General features: G+C 40.6%; 1 protein-coding gene across 1 annotated transcript in view; it reads left to right on the top strand.

The window, feature by feature from the left end:
* The first annotated feature begins 392 nt into the window (after window positions 1-392).
* Window positions 393-20385, top strand: part of cdk17 (cyclin-dependent kinase 17) — a 65827-nt gene continuing 45834 nt past the window's right edge. The window contains exon 1 of the mRNA XM_017494306.3: window positions 393-715. The gene's annotated coding sequence lies outside the window, so the exon portion shown is untranslated. The remainder of the gene's footprint in view (window positions 716-20385) is intronic.

The raw sequence follows: 20385 nt of genomic DNA, 5'->3' as shown, positions 1-20385 counted from the left end.
CCACAGAGAATCAGGACCTTGGTTTAACGTGTCATCCGAAAGATGGTGCTGATTTTACAGTATAGCTTCCCTGTCACTATACTGGGGCATTAAGCCCCACACAGACCACAGCTTGAATGCCCCCTGCTGGCTTCACTAATACCACTTCCAGCAGCAACCTTAGTTTTCCCCAGAAGGTCTCCCATCCAGGTACGGTCCAGGCTCATCCCTGCTTCAGCTTCAGTGGGAAACCAGGAGTGTGATGCTAACGTCCGGGTTCCGGTACAAAATGACATCATCCCTTCACCGCTCTATATTTCCAGTATTGATTTACTCCGCTCTTCCTGCAGGTGGTGCACTTTATCAATTTAACTAGCGTTAATAATAAAGACGAGCTTTTCCTCTTCCTCCCATGTCGCCCCACTAGGCGGAGGCGTCAGTAGAGACAGGCAGCAACCAGAGCAACCCGACCTGTGTCAGTATCCGCCGGAGTTCAAGCGAAACCCAGAAAGAAAACACACTCGGTCGGAGCGTGTTTATCACAAGCGGAATCGTTTGTGCTTTGAGTGAAATATCCCGAGTGCAGTATTAAGCGTTAAGGCGGTAAAGGTCCTCACAAACCGCGATAATCTACAATACCCGAGGAGTGGTGTGGGGAGAAAAGACGGCATCCGGCCTGCGAGAAAGAAGTAGCCGAGGGCTGGTACTCTGGTCTAAGCGGCTCTTTTAATTTCTGGTAAGTGCGTTTAATAGCATTTTTTGCCTACGAGTGGTTCATGTTTTTTTTTTTTGCTGTCTACAACACAGCGCAACCAGGATACATACATACATACATACATACATATATACATACAGTGTAACGTTAAGGCGACTGTGTCAGCGAGTTACACTGTAGCATAGCGGGAGCTTTCACCGACTTATCTTTATTCTCGTCCATTTAAACACCATTTTACTTGAAAACATTACTCGCGTCCTGTCTGTTTACCATAACAAACACATTTGTCACGTTCCTGTCGGGTATTTTTCGTTTGTTGGATTAATAAACTGCATTATGAAAGCCTTTTGCCTCAAAAACGTGTTTATTCAGCTGTTGAATTCCGTCGCGACAAAATATCGACTCTGGAGGCACTTGATGGGGATATACCAGTGAATTTGTGGCAGTTTTGGACTGTGTGTGTACTTCATGAAACTCCTTTAACTTGTCAAAGCGTTTAGTAAGTAGACATGCGGTTTATAGTTTTGGACAGAAAGTGTTGCGTAGCGAGGTGCATCCTTACGTCACTACCGTTTAACGTCCTTTTAATGAGCACCGCATCACGTTTATTCTTCCTCTTCCGGTCTTTCACCATAACAGGAATTGCTCATTCTCAGGGATAGTCTTTTAATAACAAGTTACAGGCCTGGTTTATGACTGCATCCAGATGTACTGGGGAGTAATTAAGGGAAGAGTAAATGTCACTTTACAGCGCAGTGCATGCTGAGCTGTGTTTATGCAACCTGTGCTGTTCATTTTGTTGACTGACAGCTGGTGTGTACTGCCAGTGATGCATGGAAAAACAGTGATGCACAACGCTCTGGGGTTTGGGTTCAGGATATGATGTGCTGTGTAAATTATAGGAATATTGGATATGGATGAGCGTGTTCAGCAATGGTGTGTGTGTGTGTGTGTGTGTGTGTGTATGTGTGTGTGTGTGAGAGAGAGAGAGAGAGAGAGAGAGAGAGAGAGAGAGAATTACTATTGCTGGTGTCAGAATGGGCTGGTGGCCAGGTTTTTTTTTGTGTGTGAGCCCATCTCTTTCTCTGCAGCCCTTCAGATGGAGATGAGGGTGCTTTCAACAGCCTGGCATGCAGCCGGTGCACAAATGATCCAAATCAAGAGATGTGTGATGTTACTCTGTGGATGTGTGTGTGTTTGTGTGTATACATGCCTCGGAGTCCAGTATTCTCCAGTATTAGCCTCCAGTAGTCTGTAACGTGACCCACAGGGTAAAGGGGCTAGAGTTATTGTGTCTTTTTGGAGAAGTCGACGTGAGAACGTAAGGAAATTGGGATTCGCATGTGGGTCGCATGTGTAGGTGTGCTCCAGTTGTGGGCAGCTGCTGATCAGGTTGAGTGATAAGTGGCTGATAGACTTGTTGCAGAAAAGCAGTAGACATTTTCAGCATCCTTTGTTGCTTCAGAGTCTTTTGTTTTCTGTTTATTGTGTTTGATTATGTACTGCCTGTAACACAAAATCATTTTGCCACTTAGTCATTCAAATATCCCTGCCTGTTTGTCTTAAGAAAACAATCACTTTTACTGTTTACTTATTCTTTTGTTACATCATAACAAACCTATGACTTAATTTCTTGTTCAGACTGTTTGGAAGAGAAGAGGCCAAGTAGGGCTGTTTCCTTACTTACCTTTCCATTTTAGAGGCTGTATTGTGGCAAAATGATATATTGTGATTAATTTGGTTGGTTTCGAAGAGCCTGAGAAGAGCAGCCCAGAATTCTATTGCTGGCAATCCCCAGGGGTTCCAAACCAACTATGAGAGAGAATCTGTCAAGCTGGTCCTGGGTCTTCCCCAGGGTCTCCATCCAGTGAGACATGCCTGATGTTGCTTTAGTGGGAGCCAACTGGTGGGTATCCTTGTAAGGTACCTCAACTACATCAGCTGGCTCCTCTTGATTCAGAGTAGCAGTGGCTCTAGTCAGAGGCTCTCTTGGATTGCAGATCACCCTATCACAGAGAGATGCCTAGCAACCCTGTGGAGGAACTTGTTTCTATTGCCTGCAGTCGCTAATTACCTTATCCATTTGTTGACTTTGCAACTCATCTTTTTCCATAACTCCTGAATAAGATCCCAAATTCTTAAACTCCTCCACCAGGAGTGGTGAAGTTTTTCCAACAGAGAACCATGGCCTATGACTTTGAGGTGCTGAGTGTCAACACTGCCACTTCACGTTAAGCAGTGAAACATTTGATTGCTAGTTGGAAGTCCACTTTGGATTCTGTCGAGAGAACAAAATTATCTGCACATAACAGGGATATTCCTTCTGTCCCCACATACTGGATGTAATGCCAAGAAAGTGAACATGCATCTCCCTGCTTTCAGACACAAGATTGCATGAAGTGGTGACCCAGATACCCCACACTCCTGCAGTACCTCCTGTAACCGATGTCGAGACACACTATGATAGGTCTGTAGGCATGTAGATTGGATTAGCATATGTTCCATGGCTTGGTCAGAACCTGTATTGTTTCCTCTCCAGTCCCCTGACACACTTTTCCTAGGGGTTTGAGGAGTGTAATTCCTTTATAATTGGAGAGCACACTCTGGTCCATCTTTTTTTAGCGACCACTATCTCAGTTTGCTATCCCAAAGGCACTTCCACATATCGCCATGCAGCGGTACTATACAACCCCACCCATGTTCAGTGCCTTGAGATTCAGCATATACAGTTCGATTCTCATCAAACTGTCATAGTAACCTCAGCCACCAGTGATGGACGCCAAAACATTAGAGAATTCTGCCAATGCCTCTCAAAGAGAGGGTAGGATGAAGAGTTCCTCACAGAGCTCCTCTCATCGTTCAACAATATTGGTAGAGGTAAACACACCCCTGCACTTGCTCAGCATAGGCTGGGCATGCTGTTCTGTCCATGTGTTGCAACAATCACAAAATCTGTCATTCACCTTTTGCCCAAGGTGCTTTGGTACCATGTATATTCATGAGCAACCTTGCATTCAAACAAACTGTGGCTTGCACAGAAGTCTAATAACATTTTACTGTTGATATTCAATCTATTTTCCCCAATCATGCCTTTTTGCATTCCCAACACATTCCCAACATAACCATTGAAGTTCCTCAGTAGCACTATGGAGTCAGCATGAAGTACCTTCATGAACACCTGCTCCACTTTCTTGAAGAAGGCTAAATACTCTGCTGAATGCTATTATTTGGTGCATATGCACAGTCAGAGTTTTATTTCACGCTGGCCTGCCTGTGGAAACCATCCCCAATCCTGTTTACATGGGTAGGTCCCAGTAACCCTAATCTAGTATAGGGTACTCTTGGATCACACAATAATTTCTCTTTTTCTGACCTCTCACCTGAGATCTGTTTAATTAAGGGCAGCCTTACAGGGGGAATTAAGCTCCTGGGGGCACAGTTCTGAAGTTCACTGAAGTGCATAAGCTCCCTCACCATGACAAGGTCTTAAATCAAGAAGGTGTGATGCATATCATGTATCGGGAAATTATGCATCCAAGCACCCTGATAACCTTTTTTTTTTCGGGGTTTTTTTTCCACTTGTATTTTTTTTCTTTCAGACAGTGTGCTTATAATGTAACAGGGTTCAGTGATGTTTAACCCAAAAATGCTGTGACAACAGAAGAAAGGAAAGAAAGTGGGGTCAGAAGTGCTTGCCTATCAGTCGCACATTGATTAGCACTGTTTTCTTTTATCTGTGAGGGTTTATATGTGAGAGTGAGTGAGGAAGAGACAAGCAGACACGGCGTAACCTGAGCTGGTAACAGAAGGTCAATGGGCGATAGATACTAAAGCAATACCCAAGCTATCTCTCTCTCTCTCTCTCTCTCTCTCTCTCTCTCTCTCTCTCTCTCTCGGAGTTGACAATATGGACCATTAGCTTGCCACATATGTTGGAAAGCAGGTGGTGTGTTGCGCGCGCACACACACACACACTCACTCACACACTTCATTGCTCCATTTTACTGTTACCATCCTAAGTAATGAAATTTATGAATTTTTTTTTAATGCATTCAGACTCTAGATAAGCACCAAAAATGGATCTTGATGTGAGATTACATCACATGTATTCTTTATTAACCGAAACCATTTCATTAATTCTGAGTGACTGGCCTGACTTTGGAATGTTTCAGAAATAATCCTGTTACTCAAATTTCCAGCTTGTTATGTTAATCAAATTGGATATTTGCTTTTCAACCAGTACATGCTTGTATTGATACAGTTGTACAATTTGATCACGCACAAGTTTTTGATGGAATACGGCACAATTTTTCAGCCTCGGTCTCTATCCACTGCATCTGTGGCAGATGTTTGATTACCACACACACTAGGATGTCCCTGTTTTATAAGAGAAGAAAAGAAAACCATTTTACTCACTTTAATGGATGTTGCCTAATTCTGTCAGTATTTGAAATATGTAGTTGTATAACATGAATTAAAATCTGCAAGTGGTACACTAATACTAAAGGTCTGAAGATGAGACAGACAGACAGACAGACACAGAGAGAGAACTTCTTACCAAAACTGTTTTTTATGGAGTTATAGCTAATTTCCCAATACTGGAGCTATACATTAGATTATACAATAGAGTACACTTTAAATAGTATCCCTGCACAGTCGGGCTAAAACCAAGGCTTTCACTGTTTATTTTGAGCCACTTTAAGCATGTTGGTAACACGACCACAAATACTTCGCTCTGAGGAAGTAGTAGTGTACTTTTGAATTGTACAGATTTGCAGCTAAATTTACAAATTTATTTGATTGAGGAACTATCATCTTTAACTTGTTGTTTGTGGTATTTGTAATCATGCATATGCGTTAGAAATTAGATTGAACAATTTCTCTGTGCATAGTGATCTTTTTCCAGGTTTTGGTATTTGAATTGTAAAATATATCTAGGTGATATATTGTTTTAATAAAGAACTGTTTGTGTAACGCTTTGCACACATTTTATTAGTTCATATCGGTAAGAGGGCTTTTTTTTTTCTTGTTTCTTTTTTTTTGTGTGCACCAGAGCTCCTTTCAGTAGTCTACCATGTAGGAAACTCCCAGTTGCCAATGACAACATTTCCTCTCTCGTACACTGTCTTACAACACCTACACACACACACACACACACACACACACGTCCACATACACGCTCCTACTCATATGAGTATTGTAGTCTGCTGTGCATAATGTCTTGCACTGAATTAGTTGTATTAGTTGAGCTTGTATTACTAGCTCTGGTGCTTAAATAGTATACCCTTAAGATGCTGTTGTTATCCAAGGACCTTAATCATTTATCATATCCTTGCAAACCCTAGCAGTGGGCAGCCAACCAAAAACTAACTGGTTGTATTTAATTACTGAAGACGGGTGGTGCTTGTTGCTCTGGTGTCTTTCAATATCATTTATGAGCAGGATATACGCACCATAAGTTTCCATGTACCATTTCTGATTGAGGGATTCAGCCATCTTGACCTACTTGTGTTTTTAAGTAGATTTAGATCTTGTGTCTCAGTAAGTAGAAATGCACTCACCTCACGGGAAGTCAGCTCATGACTTTCTGAATGAGTTTAGAAAGCACTATTTTCTCACAGATTCACTGAGATAACATGATATGTTTGTGTGTCTTGGTGCACCCGATTAGCCTTTAGTCTGTGTGTTTTTGTTTTGAGTCATTTTTACATTAACTAGCTCAGCAAAGTGTCTCATTCAACCATACTCGCTGATCTGCAGACATGTGAACTTTGGGCAGCTGCTAGGCGTTCGGCTTCCAAATCTAACCCGTAACTTCACATCACGTTCAATGGAGGCAATTTCAACCATGTAGAGAATGCATTAGTGAGTTCTTGTCATAATTTTAGCAAAGCCTTTCTTCCTTTTGAAATTTTTTTTATGGTTGATTCTCATCAAAGAGAATCTCATTTTAAAGCCCCAGGGAACTTAAATCTGTGATTTTGCATTTGTGCTTTCTTAGGCCTTGTGCACACTTACTATGCATGTACAAATTATTGGGGACTTTCTAATGCCTGCGCTTATTTGGTAGAACCCTTTTGATGTAAATCATGCCATCCTAATCCTGGGTATCGCTTGATTCAGCTTTACCACCTTCAGTCATGTACTGTTCAGGTAGGTTTTATTAAAACTGTGTGCTTGTGCTTAAATGTTCTGGAATGAACAGCCTTGCAAGAGAAAGCAAATTGGCGAGTAAAAGCAAGTGCAGCGTACTATAATAACCCCATATTGGATATTTCTGCCTTATTTCATTGAAACTTGGCTGAAGGTCTAGTGTAACACTCATGTTTGATACCAAACATTTTTTATATATATATATATATATATATATATATATATATATATATATATATATATATATATATATATATATATATATATATATATATATATATATATAACAATGTAAATTATTTACAATTTTCCATTATATTTTCTTGAACTTTAAAATTGAATATTAGCCCCACTCATACTGAACGTGTGTGTGTTAGTTAACCCATCCTTGGTCCAACCCCTTTACCCACCCCTATAAGTTATGAATTATTCCTTTGTATACTATCTCTGAGAGTCGGCCTACGTCCACATTTTGCACACACACACTCACAGTCACCACAGTGCCATCCAGTGCCTATTCGTTGGTCACACACGGCCTCTCTGTCCACCTTTTCCTGCTGTATGCAGCTCTCAAGCTCAACACCTCCAGATCCACCTCTTTTCCATGTCATTTCTTAATAAAAAATTATGCATTCATATGTCTGAAGATTCCATTAGCTATGTTTCCATCCATGTATTTTTATACAAACTTGGGGGTATCGCATTAGAAAGCGCTGGATAGAGACACCAGATGCGAATAAGCAACTTGTGTGGTCAATTGAGGCAGATAAACAAACAAACAAGTTATTTATTTATTTGTTTGTTTGTTTGTTTGTTTGTTTATTCTATTCAATAAGAAGACCTGCACATAAACTTCAATGTAAACACATTTACCGAATAAATTCCTCGATGTGTATAAAAGTCATGTGACTTTGCAAAACAAATCATGTGATTGGATAATTGGTGCAGAAAAGCGAACATGGCGGAGAGCTAAATTTGGATATACGACGAGGTCTGAACATTTTTGAACATACTTTTTGAATGAATAGTTTGGTATAATAACCTCCCAGAACTGTCTCACACAATTCGGTTGCCGAATACCAGCTATACATCTCCTGTCGCAAGATAACACGAGGTTTGTGATTAGCGTTTCATCTGCACGCTCTGAAGAGCATGCAATTTATTATATTGGGAAATAAAGATCCGCAGTGGTTTCCCAGTTTCAACGACTGCCGTTTATATTGATACTTTGCGCCAGTTTCCCTGGAAGTGATGATTTTGTTCTCTTGAACACATGGGGATGGAAACTGTACTTTATTTGCTAATTTTTTATGCAATAGTCAAACTTTTCGCACAAGTCAAATTCACAACATGAATGGAAGCATAATTACTAAAAATGTAGATATTCGACACCAAACTATGGCCTGGATTTTGTTTGCACACCTGAATATGACCAAATAGCTACATTACGCTGCTGATTCAAAAATATTTAGGCACAGACACACACATGCACACTGATTATCAACGGACTGTTTTTGTGTGCGAGTTTGGGGGGGAGGGGGGGTAGTTTACACAGTGGAATGAGCTCATTGCCACTCCGTGCACATTGTTTACATTCTTTCTGTCCGTGCTAAGCAACAGGAGCATCACAGATCTTTTTCCTTCGCTGAAATGGACTTTGTGTGTGTCTTCATAAACAGCCATCTGTCTCCCAAACAGTTTTCCAAAGTAACAGTCTCTATAACTAAATTATAATCATGATAGGCTTCATTACTGTGTATCCATAGTTCTTAAAGTGGGGTCCGGGTACCCCCAGTGGTCATTGATGAATTTTCTGTGGGTCTCTGATTGTGTTGTTTTTTACATGATCACCTTACGGTGGTAGAATTGTTATCGACTAGTATCAGTGTTATTATGGGTATTATTTAATTGTAAGCTTAGAGTGGTTGTTTGAAAGGAAAGAGGCTCATCTAAAACTTGATAACTAAAAACCAACGTGACTTAACTTCAGTCTAAATTAAATTAATAAATGTAAAACCCGGAAGTAGTGATAATGATTCACTGAGTTTTAAATCTACATCATGATAGTGAAAAGTTCAGGAATAAAGTCAGTCTGTATGGGATTGCGAAGTTTTTTTTTTTTGTGTGTGTGATTTGTTGCAGCTGAAAATGCTTGATTTTGCTGTGGCATTTAAAAAAAAAAAAAAAAAAATGTGTGATGCAATTTGCAGAGTTTTTTGTGCTTGTTTTTACGAAAAACAACTTTAATTGGTGAAATTGTAATTACACGAAATTGTCTTTCACAGTGATGTTTGTTGGTAAATGAGAGCTTTTAGCTGTACTCGTGTTTGATGCACGTGAATCAAAGAGAGCTTTGACTGAATGTGCGTTATGATGTCACATGACGTGTATTGGCCCAAATCTGTGGAAAATCCACGTCAATTTTGAAAAATTGCGAGCTCCTCTGAATATTGTAGAGTTGGCTTGATTTTTTTGTTATTTTCTGATTAGTAAAATCTTGGAGGGACTGAAAAGTTTTGAATATTATTTCATACAATCCATTATTTGCCCTATTGTTTGTAAAACTAAGTCTGTGGCCATAAGGCTGCTGTCCTTGAGAATTCTGTTACTCTAGAAGAAGTGTCTTACTGCAAGAAGTTTGAGTACTGCTGCTCTACATAGTTTTATAACTATTCAGCTATTATTAAACTGTAACCATTGCAAAGGGATAAATCTCTGAATCCTTTCCCTCCCTCTCTGTCTTTCGGTCTTTACTTCAACTGCCAACCTCAACCATTCACTTCCATTTGTCTTTCCCCCGCTTTTCAGTCTGGTCCTGTATGGAGACACACATACACACTCAAGCCTTGTTCACATGAGGGTGTGAGTTTCCAGGGGAACACGGTTCGCCTGGTTTAAACCTTTCCCTCTCCCTCGGCCCTCCGGCCAGCCTCATCAATAGCAGGAATTCATCCGCCTTTTAAACAGCAGCGTTCTTTCCCTTATCTCCCATCTTAAAGACTGGTTTCTGAAAGTAACCAGTCACCCTTGTGTTTTTTGTGCTCTGCATTGAAGCTGAGTATAGTTTCAATCCCTTGTGGCTTCAGGACTTATTTGAGACTTGTTGTGCTGAGCCAGAAAGCGTCCACATACCTGTCATTGCACTGTATAATGAAGGGCACATAATCAGTGAAGGCACATAATCAGATATATAGTCTATACACCTTGCAGCTTTCAACAGTTTCAGTCTTCTTGCCGTAGGTTTGTACTGATTGTATCTCTCACCTAAAGCTTGGCACTTTGCCTTGTGTTTTGTGAATGCAAATTCATCCAGTTGGCCTTGGGCTGAGGGTCTCAGGGTACAGCCTGTCATTTGAAGACTGCTGAATGTTAACATTTTGAGACTAACTGTCTAAAACTGCATTCTGTTCACAACATTTCCACTATTTTGGAAAACTGCCATTTTGAAGTCCTGTGTAAAATCCCACCGTTATGCACCATACTAAGTAATGTCGAAATCCCCATAATGCACTGCAACATTTGAAGATGATGTAAATTATACCATGATTGGTATGGTATTTGTCTACCTGTCAGTGAGACAGTAACATACCATCTTGGAATGGTGAGCAAATTGTGCAGAATACAATATTGTTTACTGCAATCACAAATCCTGTTCCTTGTATTATCATGCTGTGCCATGTACCCTTTCAAACTGTGCAGATCTTTCATCTAGATTTTGTTGAAAGGTTCACATGAGAGAGAGAGAGAGAGAGAGAGAGAGAGAGAGAGAGAGAGAGAGAGAGAGAGATGTACCACTTCTACTCTAATCCAGTGAACTTTCGAAACTTGTGTATGAAAATGACCATGAAGATGCCAAACAGAAAGTCAGTGCATTTACAAGGACAACAATAATCCACTCTTAACCCGATTAAGACGATACTTTGATTAAGAAACTACCATGTAAACAGCAATTTTTAATTACCTTAAATTGATTGTCATACTCGAAGTAAGCACTAATTGAATTCAGACATGTTGAGTATTCCTGTTTTAGTCACATTATCGTTGTGTATTACAGACATGTAAACACCTTAATCACATTATTAACGTCGTGTGAGTTTTCACCGCACTTTGCGATAGGATATGATCACACACGGCAGTGCTCAACATTTTATGGCGAACAAGAGAGCATGTTTGCGTCCCAAACCGCGTACTTGCCTACTATAGGCCTGTAGTGGGGAAAAATACATGTATTTTTACATACATACATCTTGGCTACTATATAGAAGGTAAGTACGTAGTTTGGGACGCAGCCTACGGCTTCAAGCAGTTGTCTATTTGCACGTACAGCATGAAGAAATTAACTGCACTTAAAGCGTTCATAAATTTTTTTTTTTTTAATAAAAACACGCAAAACTATATACGGTTCCATAACGAAGACTAACTGTATGTCGATATGTGAAATTCTGGAGGGACGTCGAACAGCATGGCGCGGTGACGTAATGACGTGTGCTGTTAATCTAATTATGTTCTATAACATGTAAAACGGGAACATGAAAGGAGTATTCTAAAAGCGACTCATGTAAACACCTTAATCACATTATTATCTTACTCGGCGTAAGGTCAATAATTAGATTACTGCTGTCCATGTAAATGTAGTCAGTGAGGCTATATCATTGCAACACGTTGACCTTTTCACTCCAAATTTCACATACATGCATGGTACATGCATTTTAGAAAACCTTCTCATTTTATGCATTTTTTGTAAGCTACATCCACATGATGTAATCGGTTTGGCATTGATGGCTTGATTATATGAAAAATGTTATAAACTAATCAGGTCTCAGCAAACATTTGACAGAGTTGGTGTTAACTGACCATCAGGAAACTTTGAGTGTTTGTCCATCTAGCTACCTTCTAGTAAATTTTCTTTTTAATTTGTCAGTGAAGGCACCTTTTGCAAAGGAATGCTTGGACCCCAACGATTGTGAATTTTTCTTCTTCCTCTTCTTCCTGCCATGGTTATATGTATGTACATATACATAAAAAAAGGCAACAGTTGGCAAGTAGCAGCAGATAGTGGAGGAATGATTAACAACGGAAGAGAGGGTCAAACTCACTCTGTCCAGGGCTTGCTTACATTACATATCTGCTTCAATATAAATACTGTCTTTGCTTAAGCAGTCACACACGTCATGTGGTAGTGCAGCCCATTAGCCCTAGATTCAGATTGAAGAGTGAATGGCGTGATTGCTTGGCAATAATTTGTAAAATGTTAACTTGATAGAACAGGGGATGTAACGCATTTATAATTTTAGCCTGTGCAGTTTTTGTGAACCTGGGCTTATGTACAGTGGTTATATGATGCTACAGTGAGGGGAAAAAAAGTATTTGATCCCCTGCTGATTTTGTACGTTTGCCCACTGACAAAGAAATTATCAGTCTATATAATTTTAATGGTAGATTTATTTGAACAGTGAGAGACAGAATAACAACAAAAAAATGCAGAAGAATGCATGTCAAAAATGTCATAAATTGATTTGCATTTTAATGAGGGAAATATTTATTTGACCCCTCTGCAAAACTTGACTTAGTACTTGGTGGCAAAACCCTTGTTGGCACTCACAGAGGTCAGACGTTTCTTGTAGTTGGCCACCAGGTTTGCACACATCTCAGGAGGGATTTTGTCCCACTCCTCTTTGCAGATCTTCTCCAAGTCATTAAGGTTTCGAGGCTGACGTTTGGCAACTTGAACCTTCAGCTCCCTCCACAGATTTTCTATGGGATTAAGGTCTGGAGACTGGCTAGGCCACTCCAGGACCTTAATGTGCTTCTTCTCGAGCCACTCCTTTGTTGCCTTGACCGTGTGTTTTGGGTCATTGTCATGCTGGAATACCCATCCACGACCCATTTTCAATGCCCTGGCTGAGGGAAGGAGGTTCTCACCCAAGATTTGACAGTACATGGCCCCGTCCATCGTCCCTTTGATGCGGTGAAGTTGTCCTGTCCCCTTAGCAGAAAAACACCCCCAAAGCATAATGTTTCCACCTCCATGTTTGACGGTGGGGATGGTGTTCTTGGGGTCATAGGCAGCATTCCTCCTCTTCCAAACAAGGCAAGTTGAGTTTATGCCAAAGAGCTCCATTTTGGTCTCCTTTGACCACAACACTTTCACCCAGTTGTCCTCTGAATCATTCAGATGTTCATTGGCAAACTTCAGCAGGCATGTATATGTACTTTCTTGAGCAGGGGGACCTTGCGGGCGCTGCAGGATTTCATTCCTTCACGGCGTAGTGTGTTGCCAATTGTTTTCTTGGTGACTATGGTCCCAGCTGCCTTGAGATCATTGAAAAGATCCTCCCGTGTAGTCCTGGGCTGATTCCTCACTGTTCTCATGATCATTGCAACTCCACGAGGTGAGATCTTGCATGGAGCCCCAGGCCGAGGGAGATTGACAGTTCTTTTGTGTTTCTTCCATTTGTGAATAATCGCACCAACTGTTGTCCCCTTCTCACCAAGCTGCTTGGCAATGGTCTTGTAGCCCATTCCAGACTTGTGTAGGTCTACAATCTTGTCCCTGACATCCTTGGAGAGCTCTTTGGTCTTGGCCATGGTGGAGAGTTTGGAATCTGATTGATTGATTGCTTCTGTGGACAGGTGTCTTTTATACAGGTAACAAACTGAGATTAGGAGCACTCCCTTTAAAAGTGTGCACCTAATCTCAGCTCGTTACCTGTATAAAAGACACCTGGGAGCCAGAAATCTTTCTGATTGAGAGGGGGTCAAATACTTTATTTCCCTCATTAAAATGCAAATCAATTTCTAACATTTTTGACATGCGTTTTTCTGGATTTTCTTGTTATTCTGTCTCTCACTGTTCAAATAAATCTACCATTAAAATTGTAGACTGATCAATTCTTTGTCAGTGGGCAAACGTACAAAATCAGCAGGGGATCAAATACTTTTCTCCCTCACTGTATAGATTTAATATACTTGGAGGCATTGTCATTGATTTAGGAACACTGTCTAAAGTTATATGACCTTGCCTAATGGCCAGAGAAGCACAATGTTAAGATGGTTATATGTAGATGTGGTCAGCGATTAAGTCCAACAGTTTTGTAATATTAGGCTGTGCTCTGATGAGAAACCCCAATATCTGCAGTGTGCTGTAAGAAGGAGCAAAAAATAACACACATGGACCACCACCATGCAGGTAATCATAACAGAAAGGTGTCTCTACTTGCCATGCTGACCACACGTGGAGTATGAGTTTAAAATCTTCCTCAAACATTAAGGAATATATGTTTAAAATAAGGAGGCAAGCTTCCATCCATCCATCTTCTATACCGCTTATCTTTCTTCAGGGTCACGGCGAAACCTGGAGCCTATCCCAGGGAGCATCGGGCACAAGGCGGGGTACACCCTGGATAGGGTGCCAATCCATCACAGGGCACAGTCACATACAAATTCACACACCCAACCGGAAACCGGAGGAAACCCCTGCAGCACAGGGAGAACATGCAAACTCCGCACACACAGGGCCACGGTGGGAATCGAACCCCTGACCTTGGAGGTGTGAGGCAAACGTGCTAACCACTATGCCAGGCAAGCACACAGGCAAGCACCGTGTGGCATAGTGGTTGTATACAGGCAAGCTTATATTATATAAATATTACAGAATAAGAGTACAGATATAGGCTTGTCCGCTTTCTAAATAAACGCACTGTTTAGTACCAGACGTTTCCGAATTACATTATACGTTTTTGCAGTTAAGCATTAAAAGACTAAAAGCAGTTGTGACATGCTTAGACAAAATTGTTTGTGCCTTAATGCTTGATATTCAGCTCAATTCAATTTGTATAGAGCTTTTAACAGTGGACCTTGTCAGAGAACAGCTTTACGTAATTCTGGATGTAGGTCTAGATCCCAAACGAACAAGCCAGAGGCAAAATCAGGAAGAAACCTTGAGAAGAACCAGACTCAAAATGGAACTGGTCCTCTTCTGGGTGACACCAGATAATAGGATCATTAAACTATACATATAGAGATTAATTTTTTTTTATGTAGTCTGTCAGAAAAGTTTCACATTAACCAGATAGGGTTAGCATGCTAGCCTAAATGCACATCAGAGGATAAAAAGGCATGGAATCCTACAAGTAGTGGGGTTGAATTATACACGCTTACCTTTTATGGAAATTTGGAAAAACTCAAATCGGCTTGCTGTCATTTATCATTTACGCATTGCCCACCGAATTGGAGAACAAATTAATTCCTTAACTGTCCAGCAAGAGATAATGTGACTTCATTTATTTATTCACAGTATAGTCAGACTGCTTCTGTGCCTGAAGTTGAAATGTGATGACCAGTCTAGGCAGCTTATTTGAGTGATGAGCTGGTCTTGGCATGCATGGGCTTATTGAGTTGTGCTTAGCTCTGTGTTTTGTCTGCTTGTGTTCTGGAATGACACACCTGCTCTGGGACAATGATAGGAAAGTTTGAGTCATCACAGCCATCAGGGTAATAAAGAGGATCATGGGTTTGGTAGTCTCCTACTGATTTGAATGAAGTAGCACAGCGGCCACTTATCTGTTGCCAATTAGCAGGTCTTAGTCCAAGCCAGGTCTTGGTCATCTGATTATTAAATGGCTAAAGATTTAAAGAAGGGCCAATGAATTTTTTTATTAAAAAAAAAACAAAAATCGCAATACTTACCTTTTGTTGAGAATGAATCTAAGCAAGACATTCTGACCCCAGTGTATTATGACTGTCACCTTCTTCAGATGACCGTATTGCATTGAAAAGTGACTTTTAACAAGTGCAAGACTGACCGATGGGCTGCCTTAGATTGCTGCATGCGACAGTCTAAAAATGGACTCTGCTAACTGGGGAAGTGGAGCATCCCTCAGGTGGGATGTATAAATGCAAGAGAGAGATGAAAAAGGACCGAGCACAAGCAGTAGATAATGTGGGCCAGTGTCCTCCTTCTGAGCCCTGGAGTGTGACGTTGGTGTCCTCTTTCACTGACTGTTAAATCAACTAGGTATTGTTTCCATTGTGTGCAAAAACAAAACCCCATCCTGTTCTCTCTTTTTCTCTTGGTTTCTATCTGCTTCTTTCGCTTTCTCTCACTCTACAAACTGTTGGTTTATTGGGCCCAGTGACAAGAGACCAGTCAAAGGAAAAACCCAAATAACTGAGTGGAGAATCTTAGTGAAAACTGATGCTCCCAAACAGGTGTCCTGCCTGATGGAATTACACAACACATTGGCATGTATACAAATGCTGAGTGGGCCCACATTGACCTTGGTTTTGAATCAATATGGCTCTGACTATGAAAGGGAGTTCATTATTGGGTCAGAAGCTTCAGTCACAAAGACTGGTCAGCTGGCTGTGTTTCAATAGGAGTGATCACTAAAGTGACACGTGCATTTAGATCTATGGGAAAGATAGTAAGTAAAAAGAGATGGTAAGTAAGCATGGAAATTGTGAGGGGGTCTGGTGGCTGTGTTATTCTGTGGGGGACTTTTTGCTGGTATAGTTTGGTTCCACTTGTCCCCTTAAATTGAAGGTCACTGTAAATCAATACCTAAAGGTATTCAGACCGATCATCCTTCATCCTTTTGGAAGTGGTCTCTTCCAGGATGACTCCACCCTGTCCACAGGGCTCGATTGCTTGATGAATGGTTTGATGAGAATGAAAATGTTGTAAATCATATGGTGTGGCCTTCACTGTCACCAGATCATAACCCAGTTAAACATCTTTGGGAGATTTTTAGAGCGACGTGTTAGAAAGCACTCTCAACCACCAATTGAGAGAACATCTTTTGGAAGAATGGTCTTCATCTCTCCTGTACATTTCCAGAGACTTGTAGTTTTTGATCTGTGCCAAGGTGCATGGAAGCAGTTTTGCTGGCTTGTGGTTGCCCAACACCTTTCTAATACACTTTCCTTCAATTTGTAACCTGTGTGTAACAAGACACAGTTTGTGTGTTGAGAAAGCACAGCAGAAATACCATACTGGAGTCAATCATGGAGATTAGATGTGATTGTCCACTTATCTACTGCAAATATGCACACACGCTTTCAGAGAATCTTTCAGCCATTCTTTACCTAGTCTATTTACCATTTCTGTTGTAACAGGCGGAATGGAGTTGTGAGCCTGTGTCTTAAGAACGGACTGACGAGCAGGCTGTGTGCGTACATGTGTGTGTGTTCAGGCCACAAATAGCTAGAGACATGCAAATGACTGTTAACGTTACCTGAGAGACAGTTGCTTTAGTAGCATTGACACAAGAATATGCCATTTGTACGTCAGCCAGTCTCCTTTCTCTCGTTCTTGCCCTTTCTCTTTTGCTGTCTTGTCAGAATTTACTGGTATTTGGACACAAGTCTTAAACTTAAGTCTTAAATCCTAGTTCTGTGTTGTCTTCTCAGTTAATTCCCAGCCGCTTAAATGTCACCGACATTATGTAAGGGCTGATGATGTATGTTCATGTTCTGACTTGCCCACAACATTGACAGTCTGTTGCCACATTCTTGTCCTTATTTTGTGTGTGTGTGTGTGTGTGTGTGTGTGTGTGTGTGTGTGTGTGTGTGTGTGTGTGTGTGTGTGTGCGCGTGCGCTCTAAAGTTTGCATTAGTATATTTGTGAAGGGACAAAGCTGTTTTACATAGGGGTGCTTTTTCCATTCAGTGTTTGTCTCTGAATAAGGAACCTCCATACTGAGTTAGGAAAGGTTGTGTGTGCAGTATGGCTACACAGTATTATAGCTTATTTCAGTGGCAGCTTAGAAAAGGCTTTTGGGGAAAAAAAAAATACATTTAATTTCAGTTTCACTGAAAGATGCCTCACCTACCTCTACATTTATAACATAATCTACTTATGGAAAAACTGATTAAAAATATATATATATAATGGAAAAAGAGTTTGCATTTGAGTGGGATTTATCATAAAACCTGCCTCGGGTATTATCACTCTTTGCAGGACTACCAGGCCGATAAAATCTAAAACCTTTTGGCCATCTAACATGAGACTAGGCTAGTTTATCATTATATTGGTTTAGCTGCTAAAGTGCCATGCAAAGTATATGATCTTTCCTTATGCTCTGCTCATGTCATGTTCACGTAAACTGGAACTCGTATAGACATTTATACACCCCGTTTTCCTGCTCAGCATCAGAGGATGTTTCATATATCCATTTTTTCCCTTACACTGACTGTGTGAGCTAGCATTTGGCAGAATTGTGACCTGTCTCCCAATAAGACGAGTATTTCCACATATTTTCCTGTAAACCCTGTCTAATTGGTCTTGCCTCCATTTATGGAAGATGCAAAACTGCGGTCTTATTTAAAAAAAAAATATATATATATATTTTTAACTGACATTCAGTTACATAGTGACAACACAAGTTTTTCGGGGATAAAGAAAAAAAAATCTTCGTGGCTACAACCCCCAATGCCCAGGCCAAGTTATGCCTGTGATCTGAGGTACAAGTCAACTGAGACATTTAAACATGATTCTCATTGTTATCTCACTTGAGTGATCGCTGTTCACGCTGACATCTTATTAATTCACTCCTGTTCTAATGACTGTTTCTTTTAATGATATTAGATCATCAAAAGTCTGCTCTCGTCTGTGCAAAGTGCGTAAGTGCTCTTATCTGTTTTGACGGTGCAGATGCGACATGGACGTTTCGACAGCCGATATCTGTTTAGAGATGGAATTGATTTGGGCTGTTTGGCATGGCCGTTTGGCATGGTGTGCTATATAACTATCAAAAAACGTGAGAAAATCACACTTGACTAGCAAACAACGTGAAGCAGACACTGCATTTACAGTTGTGTTTATTAGACGAGCTCCTTACTTGAATCCATGCAAGGTTAGAAATTAACCTAAATAAAAACAAGGTTTTTAGTAAAGATATCAACTGTACAGCCATGGTCATCATAGTCATTTAGTGATACTGGTATCTCTAAAGCCTGCATTATATGGGTGAGTGCTCTAACACACCAACCTTTCCTGTATAATAAATCACTGATCCCAATAAGCTTTTGAGAAACTGTGGTCAAATTTATGCAAGCAAATATTTACCCACGATACATCAAGTTTATTATAAGCCATTGTAATGTGTAGCAATATAGTTACAATATGCTATTCTTATCCGTAACACGCAGTACAGGTTCTAGATTCTGAGCCTTGATTATTGGAGACCGGGATGAAAGTGAGCTTGCTTTAGCTCCCAGGCAGGTAATGTTATGTTCTTAGAAGAACCCAGCCACGGATCATGAGTGCTGGACTCAAACCTGATCGCTAGCTCTCGGCACACATTTTTATTGTTATGCAATCCTTTTAACAGATCTATAACTCCTGGGGCTTAAAAGATAAAAGATGTTGAGTTAAAATAAAGTCTGTAATATGTTTAACTTCCTGTTTATCTTCATTCTTTCTTGCACTTTTGCTTTTCTCTTCTCCCATAACTAACCAAGAGCAGACCTTTTGGGCTCTTTCCTTGCAGAGGCGCTGCTATGGTCGCCTGTTCGCTGGACCCATTCATCTTTCTTCATGATGTGTCTGTGGGTGATGAGTCGAGGCACACACAAGGCGCATTGTAATTGTTCATTCAGCCTGGATGGGGTGGCTGACTGAGACGTTTTTAGATTAATATTGGTCTGTGTGCTCTGTTCAGTAATAACTTGCTAACTGTGGGCTTATATAAGGACATGATCAGGATCATGCTGAATCACACTGTGCCATAACAGACGTGTTATGAGCATGTGTGCTTATTTGAATCTTCCTGCCTTTTTGACTTTATAACACACGTACGCTTCATGCAGTAGGAGTGCCTGTGCAGTTGCGATTAATTGCAACCAAATCAATATTTATGTGGGTGGATGGAGTGGGGATGATTTCTCTAGAGAGTTCTTTTGGACCCTTTAGTTGGTCTTGAATATCACTAAGAAGTCAAGCCTCCCCCATAGAGTTCTTGTTACGTGTGTGTGTAAGAGAGAGAGCGAGAGAGACAGTGTGAATTTGTCTCCCGTTGCTTGATTATGGCCATTATTCATGCTGACCAATCTCTGTACAGTTTCTCTGACTCAAACGATATTGCACTTCCTGTAGCTGTGATGTTAAAAGACTGCTGATCTTTGACCTGCTCAGGCTGTGGAGAGGGGTGTATGGTGGGATTCATATCTGCAACGTGCCACTTTCTGAATCAGTGAATCTATGCCCTAGTGATCCGTAGTGGAAGAGTATATAATGGTGAGTGCTTAGAAGCAAAGTAAAGTTTGCAGTTTTATTATTGTTTTATGTGTTGAACAACCACCACAAATGTTCTAGTTCCCTCCATATTACACTGCACTCTATTGCATTGCACACCAAGTTGCATTAATATATTTATGGTAGGACAATGTTATAGTAATCACAATCTAGTGGAGTTAAAACAATGTTTTTGTCTTGGAATGAATACATGTGGAGATGTAGAGCTGTGTGATGAAGATGATCACAAGGTGATCACAACAATATTTTTTGTAATCCTCTGTGCTTCATCATTTTTATTGAA

The sequence above is a fragment of the Ictalurus punctatus genome, chromosome 19 (genome assembly GCF_001660625.3).
Source record: "Ictalurus punctatus breed USDA103 chromosome 19, Coco_2.0, whole genome shotgun sequence".
Taxonomy (NCBI): domain Eukaryota; kingdom Metazoa; phylum Chordata; class Actinopteri; order Siluriformes; family Ictaluridae; genus Ictalurus; species Ictalurus punctatus.
The sequence above is the reverse complement of the archived record's forward strand: the minus strand, read 5'-3'. Positions and strand labels throughout refer to the sequence as shown.